We start from the raw sequence: 20,232 nt of genomic DNA, 5'->3' as shown, positions 1-20,232 counted from the left end.
TTCCCCACACTTCTATAGCCCAATGAATGGTAGTAGAATCAAAGATCTGGAAATAATCTCACTCTCCTCCCTTTATATCCCACTGGTCACTATGTCAGGATTCTACCACCTAAGTGATTCCTATGTCTCATTCTTTCTTTCTCATTCCTGGACTATAGCAATTACTAAATCATTATTGTCTTCTACACATCTGATGCATATTCTTTGATGTAATGAGATTAACTTTTTAAAATGAAAATCTGATCAGTTTCATTCAAGTCTTTAATCCTGTTTCGTTCTATTCTATGATCACATCTCCTTCTACTTTATTTCTTTTTTAAATATTTATTTATTTATTTATTTATTAGTTATCGGTGGACACAACATCTTTGTTTGTATGTGGTGCTGAGGATCGAACCGGGGCCGCACGCATGCCAGGCGAGCGCGCTACCGCTTGAGTCACATCCCCAGCCCCTCCTTCTACTTTATTTCTACCTTAGAGAGCAGCTGAATAAAACTACCAGCAATTGACTGAAAACATCATGCTCCATCATAATTTTCTCTAAATAAAACTTTTCTATCTTAATGTAGAAAACTACTATTCATGCTTCAATAGTTTTTGTTGGTGTTGCTGCTGCTGCTGATAATGATGAGATGAATCTTCAATAGTATTCATGCTTTAATAATTAATGGAGGTGTTACCATCTTCAGGAATCCTATCTTGATGCAACCCCAAGAAACAATATAACATAGCATTTAGGAACATGTGTTCATAAGTTCAAACTCCTGGCTCTATGACATTAGTTAAGTAATTTAACTTCCCTGTACATCTGTTTCCTCGTCGGAAAATTAAGGATAATTTCTTATGGGGTTATAGAGAAAACTGAACAAGATGCTATTTATAAAAGTGGTTTGAACTCTTTCTGGAATATGATAATCATTCAATATATGCACCTATTTTTCTTTACAAGATTTAGTTAAATTCCTTAGTCTCGTGGTCCCAGAATTCCATGAGATACTCAAATGTTATGGAAGTTATGGGTTGATTCACAAAATCTTCTCCATTTGTCTCATAATTGGAGATACTGAAAAACTAAAAATATTGTCTGTTGGACCTTCTTACAGCTAACACTTGCATAACATGCAAGCTATGCTGTGGGGAAGATTTGAAGTGCAGACATCAGTCAGAGGTCATCTTCCAGCCAGTTCTCAATAGCCTGCACTTGCACACATCACCTTAGAAATGGCTGTGTTTCAGATTCCTGTGTACTGAAAAGCAGTTATGAAAGAAGCAGCAACATCTTGATCTGAGTCCATATGAGTAGCCACAAGCATCTCTTCTTTGGTTTCCCGGATATTCAGAAATAAAAGCACAGCAATAGTAAAAGTGTTGGTGTCAGTCTTGACTTTGACACAGTTTTTATATGATCTCAAGAACGATGTATCAAGAACAATGTATATCCCTGTATATCCTTTCTCTACTGTTCTGAAGATGTTGCTAGAGAGACAGCCTACAGTCAACTCTTCCATACCTTATAAATACACACACACACACACACACACACACACACATTTCCCTGTATTAAACTCCTAATTGCTTCAACTACCTAGGATGATTTCTGTTTCCCACACTGAACCCTGACAATCTAACCAAAGTATTCCTTTCATTTCTCTCAACTTAAACTCTACCACCCTGTCAGACTGCTTCCCTGCTTTCCATATACTCCCTGCTTTCCTCACTCTCTAATTCTTAGGCCATCACCATCTCAATTCCTCCCCTCTAAAATGACTCCTGTAACCCCAAATCTCCTATTTGAAACTACCTTTTAGAAATTTCCTCAGTTCATATACAGTTATAGATCTAATAAAAACACATTTCTGTTTTGCAATTTTTGGCAAAATCAATCTATAACTAAAGTTGTTTTTACAGGATTATGAAAGTTTATGTAAATAAACTCACAATTTAGGCAAGATTTCATGAATCATTTCCAGATTTCCATAAAGTCATACTGTAACTCAGAGATCTTTTTCTCAGGGCTTTGGAAGACTTTTCAGTATTTATTTAATGCCTCTTACATCTGGTAAAAGAAAATTCTACAGCCCTAAGTTCAACATACAAATAGCTTTAAGCTAAGTTATATACTCCTTGGGGAAAACAATACTTTGAACCAAAAGAAGCCAGTTTAAACCAAGTATATAAGTGCTTCAAGTTTTAAAATGATTAAAAAATGCTGAATTTCTATACCCTTTGATTTGAATTAGGGAATGGGCCACAATCTACATTCAGGTAACTTATTTTAAGGCCTAAAATTGTACATTTTGATATCATTTTGTTCAATGATCTTAGGTAAGTAGTATAAACTGAGTAAATTATACATTTTAAGTAAAAGTCAATAATATAAAAATACTATAATTATAAAACCACTGAAGTTGTCATGGAGTTGATAGGAAATCTAGAAACATGTTCCTGTACTGTCTTCTCTGAAGTGGCTCTTTCATTGGCCAAGCCACTCTGAACACTGGTGCCAACAGGATTCAGGGGAAACTTTGTTAGAAAAGTAATCTTAGCTCAGTTTTTAACTAACTTCTGTTACATGTTCCTTTTTTTTTTTAAGTAGCACTAGGAATGTCAAGGTTTTATGTAAAATTTTGTGAAATTGCTTAGGTTTTTTTTTTTTTTTCCCCTAACTCCTACTCTCCTGAAGACCAAGGTTTAAGCATGAGTGCAAGGAGCTGAACTGGCAAGCAATTTGAGTAGATACACAAAGCTGTTGCTCAAAATTATCTCTGTCTGACACATAGCTAAATGAAAACCCTAAGGACTCCAACTTTCCAGCTCATTTACAAGAAACATCTTAGTTGTAACACTAAGATTGACCTTCTTCCCAACCTTCACACTTGAACAGTATATTCCTTTTCTACTGCTGCTGTAACAAATCACCACAAATGTTGTAGATTAAAACAGCACCCCTGAGTTATTTCACTGATATATATGAAAATTCCAGGGGAGGCTCCAGTGAGCCCTCTGGTCAAAATCTCATCTAGGTGCTGCCTGGCCTGGACCCTTACCTGGAGACTCTGAAGGAGACTCCACTTCCAGGCTTGGTCAGGTTGCTGACACAACTGATTATGTTTCCATGCTGACTGTCAGGCAAGGGTCATTCCTGCTGTGTTTTGGTTTATGCCCCCTCCTTCAAAACCAGCAATAGTGCCTCAATACCTTCTTATATTTCAAATCCATGTGACATCTCTGCTGCATCTCTCTAACTTCCTCTCTTGCCTTCTATTTCTGATTTCCGGTAGAGGTTCATGGTATTATGTTGGGTCTACTCAGAAAATCCAGAAACCTCCCTAATTTAAGATCAAATAATTGCTATATAAGATAATATATTCATAGTCCCAGGGATTAAGGGCCTTTATTCTGCCTAGGGAATAGTCCACAATCTACATTTGTCTGAAAATGAGGACTCTAACTGGAGTACCCCCTTTCAGGAACATGCAACAGACCAGGAAAAAGAAATATCTGGGGTTTTTTATTTTAATTTGTTATATATGACAGCGAATACATTACAATTCATATTTCACATATAGAGCACAATTTTTCATATCTCTGGTTGTATACAGAGTATATTCACACCATTCGTGTCTTCATACATGTACTTTGGATAATGATGTCCATCTCATTCCACCATCATTTCTAACCCCATGCCCTTTCCCTTCCCTTCCCATCCCTTAAATATCTGTTTATTCACAAGTGTTGAATCACATCTCTGAAGGACAAAACTTATCATTCAAAGGCACTGAAAAACAACAAGTGTACTTATATTCTCCAATCTAACATATTTTATCAATAATATGTCAATTTAGTCAGCATACTATAGTAACACAGCCACATCAACAATTATAGCAGCTCAATTCACAATAGTTAAACTGTGGAAGCAACTTAGATACCCTTCGATAGATGAGTGGATAAAGAAACTGTGGTGTATATACACAATGAAATATTACTCAGCATTAAAAGAGAATAAAATTATGGCATTTGCATGTAAATGGATGAAACTGAAGAATATCATGCTAAGTGAAGTAAGCCAATCCCAAAGAACCAAAAGCCAAATGTTCTCTCTGATAAGTGGATGCTGATCCCTAATGAGGGGAACATGGGAAAAATGGAGGAACTTTGATGGAGCAAAGGGGAGAGAGGATTGGGGAGGGGAGAAGGGGGTAGAAAAGATGGTGGAATGAGATGGACATCATTACCCTAGGTACATGTATGACTGCACATGTTGTGCGATGCTACATTGTGTACGATCATAAAAATGCAAAGTTGTACTGCAATTGTGTACAATGGATCAAAATGAATTCTACTGTCTTACATACCTAATTAAAATAAATTTTTTAAAAATGTTAATTTGGTCGAATGCAAATTACAATAACAAGGTCAATATTCCAATAAGGCATTATGTGTGTTTGATTACTTGTGACTACGTGTGACAATTGGACTACTTGTGGGGCTTTTTTGTCTGTGTGAACAAATAAAGAGAGAACAAATATAATATTGGGGAAAACAGACTGGATAGACAGTCATGTAAATTTTAGCATGAATTCTGCTCCAAACCATCTGTGTGATTTTGACCAAATCATTTAAGGAACTCTGATCCTAACATTTTCAGTTATGAAATTGGGTGTTTCATTAGTGTCTGGGTTAGTACCAGCTGAATATTCTGTATTTCAAGTAATTTATATTTATATAATGTAAAATGGAATATGAACCATAGATCAACTTGTTAAAATATTTCTTGATAGAAGGATTTAGGACAATTAAATTTTTTATTAAAATTTCTATAATGTATTTTTTTCCCTAGAAAATCACCAAATTTTGTTCATCTTTCAAGTCATCTCACTGGCCCACAAAAGGGAAATTGACAAGTTTTTGAAACTTCTCAAGACAGAAAATGGTATCTTAGCTATAAATAAGTTCAACATCTCATGATTCCTATACATACTAATGCAAAACAGATGGATATCAAAACTTTTTTCCAAGAAGGAAACATGGGCAGAACAAGTCCTACAAAAGATGTTATTTATCATTTTTTCCCTGTGATGAATTCTGACACCTAATCATTCTTCCTCTTACATCCACAGCAAGTTACCCTTGCTCTAGTTCACAGCATCTATTTCCCAGTGGCCAACAATTGCAGAAACCATTTTTAGTAAACCATATGTAATATGTGTTTGGAATACAAGAGATAAAGTCTGATATTTCTTTTTTTTTAAATAACTCTTTTTTATCTGTAGTTGGACATAATACCTTTATTTATTTTTATATGGTGCTTAAGATCAAACCCAGCGCCCTGCACATGCTAGACAAGTGCTCTACCACTGAGCCACAACCCCAGCCCCTGATATTTCTTATAGACACAAAATTCCACCAGTTTCAACAACACTGACTTCACTTAGCAAAGTTGTCCACGGTTAATGTGAAAAATTTTTGTTGAAGGTAGTTAAAAGTATCCACATTAATAGACTCTCACATGTTTCCCCTTGAAAGGAATTCATGGTTCAAAAGCTTTGTTTTGAGGGCTGGGAGTGTAGCTCAGTGGTAGAGTGTTTACCTAGCATGCACAAGACCCTGGGTTTGATTCCCCAGCATCACAAAAACAAAACAACACAATAGCTTTGTTTTTCATTTTACTAGTCATTCTAGTCAGTGAATATGATTGTGGTTTTAATTTACCTTTCCCTAATGGCTAATGATGTTGAGCATATTTTCACATATCCATTTGCCACTTGAATATTTACTTGATGAAATATATGCTCAAATATTTTGCCATATTTTCACTGCATGGTTGTTTCCTTGCCATTGAGTTGTAAGAATTCTTAATATGTTTTGCATACATTGTTTTTTCACCTATATGATTTGCAAATAATTTCTCCCAGTCTGTAGCTTATCCTTTCATTATGTTAATGGTGTCTCTTTGCAGAAGAAAATGTTTTGAATTTGGATGAAGTCTAAATTATCTAATTTTTTTTTAGAGATTGCTCTTTTTGTGTCATATCTAAAAATTCTTTGCCATCCCCAAGGAAATATTAATTTTTCACTATGCTTTCTTCTTAAAGATTTATACTTTCACATTTATATCTATGATTCATTTCAAGACAACTTTATATATGGTGTGAAAATTAAGACATTTTTGCACATAGACACCCAATTATTCCAACACCACTCATTGATAAAAGTACCTTTTCTTTTTTGAATTGCTTTTGATGTCTTTATCAAACATCAATTGACTATTTATTCATACTTTTTATCTCTCCACTCCATGCTTGATCTGTTGGTCCACAGGTTCACCAATACCAGACTGTCACAATTACATGGTTTTATCATACATCTTAAAATCAAGTACCTTGTTTCCATTATTTTCTCATGGCTGTAGCTGTTATAATTCCTTTATTTTTTCCTTGTAACTTTAGAATCCACTTGTCTGTCTATGAAACATCCTGCTTGGCTGTTTCCTTCAATTTATTTAAGTCTATGTATCAGTTTGCAGGTAATTAATATTATTTAATTAGTACCCATAGGAAATTAGAGCCCCACTGTATGGGCACTTTCACCAGGACCACAGGTGTCCCACTCAACAAGAAGAGCCCTCTGAGAACTTCCTCTTACTCCCTGCCTCAGCAAAACCTAAACAAGAACACCCAAGGGAGAGAAAGAACAGATGATAGAATATTCATTTCTTTTAAAACATGTGGAGCATCTAGTTGTCGACTCAGTGAAAAAGCAAAGCTGGTAAAAACATTTTTTTTTCAGAAGAACAAGTTCTGTGCTTCCTAATCTCATTACAAGAGATCACTGTTCAGTGTAGTAAATAACCAGCTTTCCTAAACAAAGGCAAACATGCATTTTTTTTATGAAGTAGGGATTATACTTAGTACATTTTTATCATACATTTTAAATACCCATTGTGATTATAATTTTACAATTATTTTAAGCAATTTAAATAGCTACATAATATTAAATCAGAATCTAGTGTCTATCTGTGTGATTACTTGATAGATTTTTTTTCTGCCTCAAAAAGAATTGAAATATAGAGTGTAACTTTAGGAGTCATGTATTTATTTTATATTGACAAGTCCCAAAGGTATTTAACACTAATAAATGATTGAGAAAGTCATGATTTTATAACCTAATATTTCTAAAAAAACAATTTGTTGTAAACTGAAATGCTCTTTAAGAAAAATATCTATGAAGAGCTGGAATTGTGGCTCAGTGGTAGAGAACTTGCCTGGCATGTGTGAGGCCCTGGGTTCGATCCTTAGCACCACATATAAATAAATAAGTAAAATAAGAAATCCATTTACAACTAAAAGGTATTTTAAAAAAAATAAAAATATCTATGAATGCTTTATCACAGTTTTTGCTATCATAAATCAGCCAACAAGTAAATATCCTATATACATTTAAGTTTTTAGAAATATTTATTTACTATTGTTTGTTATCTGCTATATTGACTAAGATTTCTTTAAAAAAGAATATTAGTACTGAGACACACCTCTTTCTATAAGAAAAAGTCAGGAACTATGGAGGGTTTGACATTTTACCTGGTTTTATGCTAATACATTAGCCTGCCAAATTTCACAGAGCTGGCAGGAGACACAGCCTCCTGAGTTGAACCCGAAGCAAAGTAAGAAGCCTGAGGATCATGTTTGTACCACTGCTGCCCCTACATCTAGCAGAGGCAACCCAGAGGGGTCCAAGCAGGAGCTGCACATGCAGTAGGTTTATGCTGAGGATCCTTGAGCTTAGAGAGTTCAAATCATTTGTAATGAACTGTAAGCCTGCCTGAACATTTTGTCCCAAAGAAAGTTATTATTTTTATAATACTGGACAGTAAATAACTATTTTTTTCTCAAGAGGAAAGTACTACCTTCATCTTCCAAGGATATTTGCTATACAAACATCCTTGAAAAGATAACAAAATTGACCCAATTCCTTCACTCACAAGACATGTAGAAATGTGAAAGAGCCACGGAGAACTGTCAAAAGAAACAGAGGAAAGGAGGGAAGGAGGACAGCATTTTAAAGTGTTTTGTGTACACACTGCAAAAAGAACAAATTTTCTCAAGAGATTAAGGTTTCCTAAATTGAACTTCTTCATATACATGGAATAGGACTGGTATTAGAACTGAGAGCAATATAGCCCAGCTCTGTTTGTATATTTGGATGACAGGAAAATTTTTGGAGTTTAGGTTATTTGAGCAATGACCACTGAAAATACACTGATCTTCCATTTCATGAACTTGTTCAAACTAGATTATATGATCTCAGATATATGAAGTACTAGGAGCCCCCCATCCATCTCTGGCTTTTTCAAAGAATAGCATATAATTGCCCTAACATCTTTCCACATCCAAGCTTTATTCTAGAATATCTGCAAGATTGGACATATTTTGAGGCCTGTTAGAAAAATGACTATTGGGTTCTATATAGGCTGGAAAATGAGTATAGAATAAGAGAGCTGTATATAAGCAACAGTGAAAAATGTTGTAAGCTGACAGATATATACCAGCAATGCTAGCAGTGATAGAGGACCCTTGGCAAATATATCAGTAAAGGCAAATCACAAACACCACAAGGTGACAAGACAATTTTAGCAGGAATATCAAGGAGACACATGTCAGTATAAAGTGGATGGTGAGGAGCCAGTTGAATCTTTCCTTTTAAAAACTATTTTTTTTTCTATTTTGCCCCCCTGAGTAGAGTAACATGAGGAACCTGGTCTATGTATGATATAGTGACCTCATTTGTGAATACAAATATCTTTAATAGCAAACCTAGATTTGACCTTGTAACATTCTTTCTTACCCCCAACAAAACAAAACCAATTCACATATATATAAACATATGACTTTTGGTATGACATGTTCTTTTAAAACATGTAATCATTTCTATTAGTACATATCAGAAATCTCTAATACCAACATAGCTGCGTGCATGTGGTTAAAATTCTACCTGCAGCTCCCTCCTCTGTTCACTCTCTTTAAGTGCAGTTTCCCTTCTGCATCTTGACAGTATTGATGTTGTTGTTTGGTCTTTGGTTGTTTTTTTTTTAAACCTTTATTTTATTTATTTATTTTCTTATGTGGTGCTGAGGATCGAACACAGGGCCTTGCACATGCTCGGTGAACACTCTACCACTGAGCCATTACCCCAGCCCCAATGGTATTTTTTTATCTCAAATTTTTCAGGGGACTTTTTTTTAAAGTTTCATCTCTATTAAGTAACTGGGGGTTTTGTTTTTTGTTTGTTTGTTTGTTGCTAAGTTAATCAGTTACAATTTCACAGCAAAGAGTACAAAATCTAGTACAAAAAAATTGTTTAAATTCCTTTTATCAAAACTCCTCATTTCAAACCTATAATATTTTTATTTAAATTGGAAACTGAGATATTTGATTCAGATGTTGTTTTTCCAGGCTGTATTACCCAGATCAATACATATTTGTTAAATAGACCATAGCACCAAATGTTGATCAAAAATTGTTCATGATAACTTTTAAGACAATAGACAAAAATAGTACTGTCAAGTTGAAGATGCTGTTATTGCTATGGTGCCAGGAACATAGTCTGTCATTTACACACAGAAGGTCTGTTTGCTCAAAGCTAGCACACCATTATTAAAAATAGTGATTAGCACATAGTCATTTTCAATAAATGTTTATTGAGTGAATAAATGAGTGCTTAAGACCATCCCCCATATTTTCACTGCCTCCTAGGTAAACACAGAGTTCTTAATTATTGGATACTGGCCTCTCAAGGTGCCTTGTAACTCCATTTTAAAGATACCACTACTTTCTGTCCTGGGAAGCAGAATTGCTTTACTCAATAACAGTCAGTGGACATTCCAGAAATGTATTTACAAATGATGGCTTTCTTGACCACTGAACTAGATAGATCACCACATTATATGTAGATTTTAGTAGATTGATTTTCTGAGAAAACACTCACTTGCAAGTTTTTGTCAGACACTCTTCAAACATGAGTATCAGAGGAAATAATACTGAGGTAACAAATAATCATAAAGTCTTGTGGCCTATAAAAACTGAGGCTATTTTTTTCCTTCATGGAATATGTCCATAGGTAATCAATAAAAAGGTTTTGTTCATAATAATCTTCCTGAGTCCAACAGCACCAGAGTTGAGAGAATAGAAACAAACTAGAACATAGTAATCACAGTTCAAAGGCCCTTTTCTATATGGATATTACCTTTCCCACATTGAGATTATGGTATAAATAGTATAGTATTATGTGTCATACTTAAATAAAAATGAAGGAAAACTGGTCCACATCTATTGAATCTGATTGAAAAACAAAACCCATACCCTAAAGGCACTTTTTCTACTCAAGGCAGTTATACTTGAATCAGGACAAAGGAATCTCCCTCTAGGAAAAGTAAATAACCTCTATCAATGATGAACTCACAAGAAAAAAAAATTGAAAATATTCAAATATCAATAGTAGTATTTATAATTTTATTTTGTTTATATATTCAGATTGTTTTCAGTTCCCAAATACCAGAAAAAAAACTTTCAATCAATAAAAGCTAAGTTTATGTGGGTTACAATAGCAAGGAAAGACACAAACTAGACACTCTGTGTAGTGTGTCAGGAAAGGAAAATCAAGACAGAATACTTACAGGTCACAGCACTAGGTGATTTCAAGTGAGCCTTGAGGGCAGGGATGTGAATGGGAGTGGACAGACGTATGTGTGGTTTATAGTTCGGGAGGTGGACACAGGGAGAATAGGATCTTGATGTGAGTTCTTCATAAGTAAGCTGTTTCCCTTGGCTTATAATCTTAACTTCCAGTGGCCGGTATTTCCTGGAGCAAGTAATGAAGTTAAATTAGACTGATCTAGTATGGATTAGTCAAAAACAGAAAAGTATGATTAGGTCCAGAAATGAAAATCAGAGGCAAGAAAGTATGTTGTTTTCAGTGAAGTATACTTATATTTTCAGATACAAAAATTATCTTTTCAAATGTGAAATGATGTGTATAAATACACAATGAATATTCTAAATACAAAATGGTATTTTCAAATACCAAAAAAATGTACAAATTTATAAACATAGTAAAAATGTAAATTAACAACGAATATTAACTGTTTTTTTTAATAACTTCATCCCCATTGCTTTATATTTTTTTATTTTAAGACATAGTCTCACTAAATTGCCCAGGCTGGCCTTGAAGTTGTGATCCTCCTGTGATCTCCCAAGTCACTGGGCTTATAGGTATGTACCACCATGCCTGGCAAAAATATATTATTATTCAAATACAAATTCTTAACAAATCATAATAAAAATAGTTGTCAAAAATTGTAACAAGCATTAAATAAAATAAATAAAACTTGGTTTATCATGAATTGTTGTAAATGACATATTACTTAATCTTTGGATTCCTAAAAAGCAAAGTATGCTAAAGTTATCATGGCTGAGCATACTTTTGCGCAAATTTTCTGCAGCTGCTAAAAAGCTAAAAAGCCTCTTTTGAACCTGCTGTAGTAACTAACTTCAAATGTTTTCCTCTAACTCCATCTTCATGGTCTTGAGAAGATCTCTTGAATAACTGTTAGACTTTGTTGGTGATGGTCAGTCAAAGATTCAAGAATTGTACTTTTCATAGCTAATGAACTGCGTTTCAAATAAAGCCTTTCTGACTTATTTTTGTCACGCTTAGAATAAGAGAATATAAGTCAGTAGGATGATTTTCTGTTCTGTCATGTTGATATTTCTCTTCTTCAGAAGGTCTTTGACTGAAGTACAAGTTGTTATTGCAATAGGAATTTGTATTAATTTTCATTTTTTTTCTCCTCTTTTTGTTTATAGATTCAAGGGAAAAGTTTACTTCATTCAAAACTTTAACACAGTGTAAAATAGATTTCTATGTTGTTTATTTAAAAAAAAAAGAAGAAGAAGAAGAAGAGAGAGAGGAGAGAGAATTTTAATATTTATTTTTCAGTTTTTGGCGGACACAACATCATTGTTTGTATGTGGTGCTGAGAATCGAACCTGGGCCGCACGCATGCCAGGCGAGCGTGCTACCGCTTGAGCCACATCCCCAGCCCTCTTTGTTGTTTAAATCACTGCTGTATTTGAGTTTCTGCTACATGTAGCCAAAAGTATATAGAAAATCCAATAAAAACATGCAAACTATGGATAAAATTAGAAAGCTGATCTGGGGATGTAGCTAAGTAGTAGAACTCACGCTTAACATGCATGAAGTCCTGAGTTCAACCCCCAGCAACAATAACAACCAATTATATAGTTGTTTTAACGACATTAAGTTGGGCCTAAATGGTATCTTACTATCCATTTGCTTCTGTGATTCACTGTTGTCATTGAATATGTTTCTTGCATTTTCAATTGATAGTGCATATTGGGTGTTTTGCCCTGGAGAATATCACATGTGGACACAAGGAAACAAAAACAAGGATGTTTCCAGCAGCATTGCCCATATACAATTAAATCAATTAGAGTTGGAATGTTCTTACGTAAGCTACATGATTCACTATTGCATAAAAATTCAACTATTCCTCAAATTTTCTATAAATGCTATAAATCCTCAGTTACCATTCAAGGGGATTTTCAATAAAATTTGACAAGTTAATTCTAAAATGTACAGGAAAAAGCAAATGACCAAAAATGGTCAAGACAGTTTTAAAGAATAAAAGAATAAATTGAGCAAACTTGCCCTTTCAAATATGAAGACTTATTATAAATCGGTAGCAACTTACAGAACACTGCAGACTAGTAATTAAAGGATGGTCTATCAATAATTGGTGCTGGGATAATTCATAATACATAGGGATAGAATGACTCAATATTCTAACTTGTTGATTCTATCCAAGTTATTCTACATACTCAATACAATTTTAATTAGATTCCAGCAGATTATCCAAGCAAGATTTTTCTTAAAGAATACACATACACACAACACACGTGTGCACACACACACGTACATATACACCACCTAAACTATAAAGGAAAAGGCTTACAAATTTAACTATATTAAAATTTTAATGTCTTTACAATAAAATAGCATAAGTAATATTAATAGATTAGGAAAAATATATTTCAATGTGTATATATGTCACCCTTAGAATAATATATATATAAACAAAAATATATTAATAATATATTATAAATATATATGTATAAGCAAGAATTTATTACTTTGTAAAACAAATAAAGATGCTGACCCTACAATCAAAAGTAAAGGATAAATAATAAATGGAAAAGTATAAAACAAAACAAAACAAAACAAAATATAAAACATATGAACTAATAATTAACAGAGGAGAAAAATAAAAACAATAAATATAAATAATAAATAAATACATATATTAAAAGATATTCAGCTTTACTATTAACCAGGGAAATGAAATAAAACAACAAAATATCATTTCAATCATAACAGTGGTACAATTAAAAAACTTAATCACAAAATCCTTACCACTTGGTAATTAAAATACCACATACCCTCTCTTGCATAATCTCTTATCAAATGAGAAACTAAAATGGCAAAGAGCAAAAATACTTTACTTTCAAAATGTGACCAGTGTTATAGAGGTAAATCAATAAGTTTCTATGATTTTATTATAAGAAAAAATGATTTAAAAATTTTTAAATCAACTATCCAATTAAAGAATTGGGGGAAAGATCCAACAGGAAAACAGAAGGAATAAAATAATGAAAAATAATACAAAATTTAGTAATTGCTAAACAGTTTAAGAGAACTGATAAATCCAAAGATTGTTTTTTTGGATTGTTGGAATAAGAGGGAAATCAAATAATAAAACAATAAAGTTAAATATAAAATTTGGCAAATTTAATATGGAAAGAAAAACAAAACATAAAATTAGGAAGGAGAGACAGAATGTATCTAAATATTTTTGAATCCTGATGAACTGAACTGCTCTCTTAGAAAATGAAAATTTTCAAAACAGACTCAAGAAGTATTACAAGCATAAATAAAACCAAGGAAATATTATTTAAAAACTATCTTCAAAAATAGCTCTTGAGGTGATTAATATTACTTAAAAGTGCAGTCAGACTTTCAAAGACAAATTTTCATGCTATGCAAACTGTCTTAGGGCCTAAAAAAAAAAAAAAAAAAAAAAGTAGGAATGCTTCCCAATTCATTTGTGTCACCTAGCAACAACTCTGACATAAACAGTAGAATTTATGAAAATAAAAATAAACCTCAGACTATTGAATGGGCAGTATAAATCAGAAATATCTTTTCTATTGGAAAAAAAGAAATATCACAATGAGCTAACAGAAATATAAAAGTGTGATGTTGATGGAGGCCAGGGAATTTGTGTAAGTCACCAAGGTCAGATGACACAAAGTCAAAATCAAGAGGAAGAATACACCAAACGTTTAGGCCCTTGAAACCAGAAAAATGAAGCAAACAAAAAAGCAAGAAATGTTTCACTAAATGGGAATAAAAGAGGTTGAAATGTTTGGATCACTCGTGGAGCTCTGCAATAGACTTCTTCCCAAAAAAGATGAAAATATCTTTAGAAAAATAGCAAATGCAAATGAAGTCAGAGGTAACTTAGAGATAGAGCCACACAGGTTCTTGCTGTCACAAATTATTTTTTGTGGTTCATGAATATCTTTCTAAGGCTACCACCCAGGATGGTATGCATTCAGAAGGTTTGTAGTAGAACAAAATCCACATTGATGGGACTAATGAATATGTAAGTAATCACCTTAAGTCACCGTTGCTAAAAGCAGGTGGATCGCATGTAATTCAAAAACAAAAATTTTGATAAAATGTTACAGAGTGAGGAAATTGTGTATAGAACTTAGAGGCTGTGGCAAGGAGAAGACCATGAATGAAAGATGGACAGAGGAAATGATGCTTATGCAGCTCTGCCACCTACTTCAGTGTCACCTCTAGGTGGTGCTGTTTCTAAGCTTTAAGCCTCAATATGTTCTGGTTGTTGTTTGGGCAATTGTTTTAAAAATAAATAAATGATAATAATTTTTTTAATGCAATTTGCTTTATATTTCCCAATGCCATTAAAATTCTACAGCGTTTCTTCACTTATTTTTGTTCCGCATCATACATGGAAACAAAATGCATCTTACTGGGATCCATTCTTGTAATTAACATGACTATCTATTGATTATATATAGAGAGAGGAAAAAAAAAACTCAGCTGAAATTCTCCTACCATACAATCACAGAACAGATCACTTGTGTGACCTCAAAAAATGTAGGGATTCTCCCCACCAGCAAGCAAGTAATTTTGCAGTGGACACCAGCTGGGCATCCTCTAACTAGGTTCTGACACTATCTACCTGGAGATAATATCAAGTCTCAGAAGTTGAGGAGTCAGTCCCCAAGACTACCTCCATTTCAGACCCAGTCAGAAGTATCAAGCTCTGAAACTGCTGACCAACCTACTGCAAACTGGGGTTCCCAAGACCACGCCCCCTTTCAAGTTCAATTGATTTGCTAGAGTAACTTACAGAACTCAGGCAACCATTCTACTTACAGTTACTGGTTTACTATAAAGGATGTTTTAAAGATACAGATAAACATTCAGATGAAGAGATACATAATGTTGAGGCCCTGGGTTCAATCTCCAGCACCACATAAAAACTAAATAAACAAAATAAATGTATATTAAAAAAAAAGATACATAAGACAAGATCAAGAAGGGTCCCAAGCCCCGGAGCTTCCATCTCCTTGGAGATGGGGTGCATCCCCCTCCCAGCCTGAGAGAGAGTTCTTGTTCACCTCCCTGTAATATGTGCAGCTATCCAGAAGCTCTCCCAGAACGCTGTCCTTTGGAGGTTTTATAGAGACTTTATTGCATAGATATGATTGGAGCATAGACAACTATGTAGAAATATGATTGGACAAAGAATATAGTCTAATGCTTACAGAATAAAGCAAGGCCTGTCCACTAGAATTCCTTTTGACCTTTCTGTGCATCGTACATTCCTCCTGGGCATGGACCAATTATTCTTCTGAAATAAGGGTCTTATGATCTACTCTCAGATAAGGCAATAAGAAAATTTCTTTAGGGGCCATCTCTGAGACAGAAAGGTAGGGGAATGTTAGAGTTCCTATGACTCATATTTGGGAAGAGAAATTCTGGTTTTTATGAGCTGCCTTGGGTGGGGGAGCAAGTAAAAGGAGGTAAGGAGAAATTCAAAGACAGATTTTGCTGTCTGAGGCTGCTTCAAGGGACAAAAATGTTCCAACCTTACAACAAAGACATGCTTATGTTCTAGTCATATACAAAATAACAAGGGGCACTATGGGAATTATAAATCAGGAACCATGCACAAAGACTCATTGTATCATAATATTAAGAGTTGTAGTTAATGACATTAATTGTTATATAGTTAAGCCCTGCTAGAAATATCTTATGAAGGGTTTGAAACAAAGGCTTGGCCAAGCTATGAAAAAAATCTCTCAAAAGTATTTAATATACTTTTTAAATATTCCCAGAACCTCAGTAAACTAAGAGGAAATTTTGGTCAGGTGTCTCAAGAATTTTGTAATTGTGGACATCTAATATATACATTTCTTTTTTTTTTTTAAAGAGAGAGAGAGAGAGAATTTTTAATATTTTTTTTTTTTTAGTTTATTTTTTTTTGGCGGACACAACATCTTTGTTTGTATGTGGTGCTGAGGATCGAACCGGGGCCGCACGCATGCCAGGCAAGCGCGCTACTGCTTGAGCCACATTCCCAGCCCCCTAATATATACATTTCACAATCAATTAGCAAAAAGCATCAAAGCCTTAGTACGATTTTATTAGCATCTTGTTAATTAAGAGTTCTCACCTTTTGAATAGATTTTCACCACATGAAAACTTTGTCCCTATTTTAATTTAATTCATCTCATGTTCCTTGATTTGTGGTATTTCCCACCACTTCTCTTTCTTTTCTCTCTCTGTTCACCCACACCAACCAAAGAACATTAGAACAATATTCAGAAAGCTGCTCTCAGGGCAAAATCAACCACTAAAAACCAAGAGAAAGGAAAATAAACACTGCTGGATTGAGATCAACCCATAGCTTCCTAAATAACCTAAATACACAATACAGGCATGCAGTGGTGCAAGTCTGTAATCCAGCAGTTTAGGAGGCTAATTTGAGCAGTTTCAGCAATTTAGCAAGGCCCTCAATAACTTTGCAAGATCCTGTCCCAAAATAAAAACTAAAAAGGGCTGGGGATGTGGCTCAGTGGTTGAGTGCCCCTGGGTTCAATCCTGGATGCCAAAAAAATAAATAAATAAAACATCATCAAATTGTGCAATCATTTGCGGTTTGAAGTAGAATAAACAGCTTCATTTCTGTGTTTCTTTCTCTACTCAATATAACATCACCTTAATGTTAGTTTTATCTCAGATATTTTACTAGGTGGTCTTGTCATTGTGCTAACATCATAGAGCAAACTTATATAGACCTAGATGATACAGATCAATCACGCTACATGGCCTCTTGATACAGTCAAGAGGCTTAGTGAACATGAGATGTGTGCACTACAGATAATATAACATGACCTCCTGTTTAACAGTATACTATTTTTTTTTTAAGTAGGAGTGCACTCTGTAGTAACAGTAGGGCTACAGGTGCAGCTCAATGGTAGAGTGCTTGCCCAGCACAAGCAAGGCCCTGGATTCCATCCCCAGCACCACAAAATACAAAATATGATTACAAAGTATAGCATAGTAAATACATAAGCCAATAACGCACTTGCTTATTATAATTATTGAGTGTTTCATGCTATGCATAATTGTATGTGCTATGCTTTTATGTGACTGGCAGTGTAGTGGGTTTGTTCATACCAGCATCACCACATATGTGTGAATTACACATTTAGTAATGATGTTGTGCTCTTACATCCCTAGGCAATAGGAATTTTTCAGCTCCATTACACTCTTATAGGATCATTGTCATACATGCCATCTGTCACTGATGGAATCATCATTATGCAGCATATGGCTGTAATTGTCATTTCCACAGAAAAGATAGGTCAAACAACTGTATACATAAATCAAGCACCATCTCCCCAAGAGATCATTGGAATAACTTACTGATCAAATTTATTAAATCTTCCACAATAAGGAAGAACAATCCTTTGACAAAAGTTTGATAGTCTCAGAAGGAAAGGGATACAGGTTGGTATTTGTAGGACTCAGGAACCTGAGTAAAAATGGCTTAAAGAAGGGTTTTCAAAGCAGTGAACTATTCTGGGAATTGAGCAAAGTTTATAACATAATAGGTTAGGGATGTGGTAGTGTGACCAACTTGTCTTAGTTTACCTGGGACTTTCCCAGTTTTAAGAGTATAAGTCCTACATCCAGGGTACTAATTCAGGCCAAGGACAATTGGCCACCATTGCAAGTATGATAACTAAATTTTCCTTTAATAAGTGGCATATTTTCCCAGAGGGAACTATCTGTTTCAGATATAACAGCCATTTTCCCAGAACAAACTGTTCAGAATAGTTTGCAGCAATTTTCTAAAATAATGAATTTAGTTATTAGTTTATGGCCTTATTCCTGGACATGAATTACTAAAACAAGTAGAAAAGTAACATCTTTATATTTGGCTTGATTTCCCATTCCTTATACATAAGGTATATAAATATAATGGTCTCAGTTCTCAATAGATATACCTAGATCAGAGTATAAGTCTTGATATAAATTAATTTGGGTAAGGCAAGAGAGTTCTCTGGGATTTTATTTTTTAATTAGGACACTACTCCTATTTGTGATGGTTTCATCCTTATAACATAATAACCTCCCAAAGATCCCCCTTCCTAATATCATCACCTTAGAGGTTAGGATTTCGACAGTCTTTAACAAATATATGTGGTTATTTCATAGGTTGTGCAAAAACACTTTGGGGGATTCCTTTGGAACTGCCTTCAGAACTGTTCTACATTGCTTTAATATCCTTAACAGCATGGTTTCGCCCTTTGACAATAGATTTAATTTGGAAGAAGAAACAATATTATTCATTGTCAAATCAGAAAACTAAGATGTGTGACTAGACAGGATTTAAGTTCAAAGACAGCCTCAGCAACTTAGCAAGGCCCTAAGCAACTTAGCAATCTCAAATAAAACATAAAAAGGGCTGGGGATGTGGCTCAGTGGTTAAGTGCCCTGGGTTCAATCCCCAGTAAAAAAAAAAAAAGACATGATTAAATTCAATAAAGCTAGATGAAGTCAGACATTACTACTCAATGGCAAGAATACAGAAATGAGAGTAGACCAAGGAATTCTAGTCCCAGTTGAGTCCTGAAGGAAGTAAGCACTTTTGGCCTGTCACTTCATCTCACCTGTCACATCACCTGTGGTGATGCTGATATAAATTTAGACCTAAATTTCCCTCCATAGAATTCTCTATCAATTATCTAGTTGTCACATGGAAGTCAAAGAACCTGACTCAAGAGCATAATAGTCAGGAAAGGTAAGTTTTTGCTAAAGGAGGAGATAGAAACCTGTTCAGAAATGTTAACAGGACTATGCATCACAGTAGAAAGCTGAACCAGTTAGTGCATAACTCTATACTTCTGACCTACAAGTTTTCTGTCTGCCAATTCTGCTAGACATTTGAACCAGACACAACTGAAAAGAAATTGTAGCCCAACTTTCAAGGTTTGTCTTAGAAAGTTTATTGACAATATTTCATTTCACAGCTTCTATTTGCATCCCTGTAGTACATTCAACTCGTTTCATAGTAATAAAGTTTAAAATGTTTTAATTTGGTAGGGTGTACATAAACAAAGTTTGCCATTTGAACCATTTCCAAACATACAACTGAGTGCCATTCATTACATTCAGGATACTGTGCAACCATCATCATTTACTTATTCTAAAAATATATTTATATTTACTCATCTACCAGCATAACTGTCCCTAGGTGCTAGGAATTTTGTGTTGAACAAAAAATGACATGTGGCCTCCACGGACCCTGGCAGGTGCTGCTGTTTTCCGAAGTCTTTACGTACAAATGGCCAAGGATGAAAGATGAAGTGAGTGCAACACTGAAGTTGCTCGAGGCTTCCACCCGGCCCCACTTACCGAAGCAGCGCCTTGAGGAGCGCTCCCTTCAATCCAGGATTCTAGATTCTAAGACAAGCAGATTCTCCACAGCCCTGAGGAGTACGAGACCAGGAGGTGGGCGGGGCCAGAGTCGTGGGCGGGGACTAGGGCGG

Source organism: Marmota flaviventris, chromosome 3, assembly GCF_047511675.1.
Source record: "Marmota flaviventris isolate mMarFla1 chromosome 3, mMarFla1.hap1, whole genome shotgun sequence".
Lineage (NCBI taxonomy): Eukaryota > Metazoa > Chordata > Mammalia > Rodentia > Sciuridae > Marmota > Marmota flaviventris.
The sequence above is the reverse complement of the archived record's forward strand: the minus strand, read 5'-3'. Positions refer to the sequence as shown.